General features: G+C 33.0%; 1 protein-coding gene across 1 annotated transcript in view; it reads right to left on the bottom strand.

Annotated features, from left to right (window-relative positions):
- TBC1D22A (TBC1 domain family member 22A) overlaps positions 1-2,509 on the bottom strand; it is a 165,647-nt gene that overhangs the window by 115,911 nt on the left and 47,227 nt on the right. The gene's annotated exons all lie outside the window — the stretch shown is intronic.

Consider the following 2,509-nt stretch of genomic DNA (forward strand, 5'->3'; position numbering starts at 1 on the left):
GTGTTTTGTGTTAAATATTGAATTTATTCAATAATTTTATTGAATAAAATTTATTTATTCTCAACAGTAGTGGTTTCTTCCCTGTAGGATATCTTATTTGGTTGCTTTAGAAAATAATTCATTTTTTAAATCAAATGTGATTGTTTGAAGCACACTGATACTTTCTCAGCAAGTTTTTTGCCATTATTCAATTTCAAAGACTGAACTAATCTTTCAATTCAACATGTCGTGTTTCCTGTTCACTTTACAAATTAGGTTTTATTTTTAAAAGTTGGGAAGGCTTGCAACGTATCAGCAGAGAATAAATTGGTGGAGAGTTTAATCCGTTTATTCATTAATTTCCTCCAAAGGCTTTTGCAAACATATCTTTGGTTTTTTTATTCAAAAGAGAGGAGAGCCTCTACAGCTCTTCTTGCCTTTTAGGTACAGTATGCTTAACACTTTTGCTATATTTCAAAAATAAATCATGTCTTTGTTTTATATATGTTGTTACCAGTAGACATGCATAACATCAACAGAGTATTATACTGAAAAACTGTCTTCATCAAACACTTGTTAACATTATTAACATCCTGACTATGTAACAAATAACTGATCAATTTCTTAAATCATAGTTTTAGAATTCCAATTTCTATGCTGGTTTTACAAACAAGACAATCATCATCTGCCTCAGATACCACCAAGTTTACTCCGTTCCCTGAGAAAAAATTAAGTTTGGGCTTTTTAAATAAGACTTTTAATAACTGTGAAACAAACATATACTAAAACCATAATATACTTTGGTTTCTTCAGTTGTCTCGTTGTTTTTTTAGTATTGCAACAAATCTTTAATCAAAATATCACTTGATTTTTACAAACCCTTATTTCCCCAGGAGCTCCTGGTGACTGTATAGAATCATAAAATGGTTTGTGTTGGAAAGGACCTTAAAGATCATCTTGTTCCAACCCCCCTTCCACTAGACCAGGTTGCTCAGAGCTCCATCCAGCTCGGCTTTAAACACTCCCTGGGATTATCATTATTAGTCCCCCTTACCTGCGACATTAACAGTAGGTCACTATTAGGTTACCTCCAGAAAAGCATGGTGGAGCTTATGACCAAAAAAACTGAAAGAACTTTTCTTTCCCACTTGGGAAAGAAGATGAAAGAAATGCTGCCTTACAGTATAGAAAAGTAATGATTACTGAAAGACTTGTCTTTGAGTTTCCAAAACATACTAAATGAGGACCACATAATAGATAAGAAATCACAGCAGGACTTACTTAAGAAAAGCTAAGAATTTTCATAATATTGCCATTTGGAGGTAGAAAAAACCCAAACAAACAAACAAAAAAAGCCAGTTTCATAAATCTCTTACTCAAAAAAAAAAATCCACTTAATTTATAAAGTACAAAAAAAGTAATCTGAAAGCAGGTTTTTGCAGAGATATGGCAAGATGAAGTTGCAAATTGAACTGAAATAAATTCTGGAATTGCTAAAGCAACAGAACAAGAAAACTCTACACTTAGGCATTTTCTAGACCAGGAATACTAACTTAAAATCAGCTTCTGGATATAAGTTAAAGCTCCAGGAAAGCCTATGCTCTTACAAGAAAGCAAGAGGAGTCAGCTCATTTTGTATTTTTATAATTTGCATAATTCCAACTCTCTAAACCCCACTGTCAGTCTTCTGATTCAGAATTTAAAATGCTTATGCTTTAGCTTACTACATTTCAAAGTCATATTTTTTCTTTTTTGAAGAAGTCATATTTTTTCTTACTTATGCCTTTTTTAAAAGGGACATCCTAAACCTCAAGAGAAAAAAAAATGCCTTTTTTACAACCAAAATCACATATAGCTTTGGAAACAGAACAAAAATAAATTGTAAGCTCCATGTTTAATTTCAATTACAGCAGGATATTTGAAAATCCACCATTAAACTGCATCTGCATTTAGCATTAGAAGGAACTAAGCTGCAAATTTAGTAGAACTCATCAACAAGAAAGACTCTTTCAGTCACTGGAAATCAGTGTCAATCTGAAGTAAATACTTTGCATTCCCTACAGAATTATTCTATAAAAAGCAAAGCTATTTAAGTCTACTCTCTGAGAAATTCGATAGTGCTAAACTGGTGTGTGTGTATAATTCAGAATTTTAAACAGTTCTTAAATGCACAAAGATTTGTTGAGAAAGTGTCTTTCACAGCCTCTGGAGAGTAGACATCACAAGAATTCTGCTTCTTTTTATACAAACATCCTCATAAACTTTCTGCCAACCACAGGCAGACAAGCAACAGCTAAAATGCTTAACTAGTTGTCATCACAAGCATTATAGCTGAAAAGATAGACATGAAAAATACCTCTATGAAGAACTGCATTTTTGCAGAAGAACCTTTTTAAACATAGTGCAAACACCAAGATGAAAAAAATCGTATTCTGTAACACCAAACCCAGTGAATCACATATTTCCACAAGCTTCTCCCACATGCCCAACTGAAACACCTCCATGGTACTTCAGCCAACCTACTCCCAAG

This window comes from Geospiza fortis, unplaced genomic scaffold, assembly GCF_000277835.1.
Source record: "Geospiza fortis unplaced genomic scaffold, GeoFor_1.0 scaffold424, whole genome shotgun sequence".
Taxonomy (NCBI): Eukaryota; Metazoa; Chordata; class Aves; order Passeriformes; family Thraupidae; genus Geospiza; species Geospiza fortis.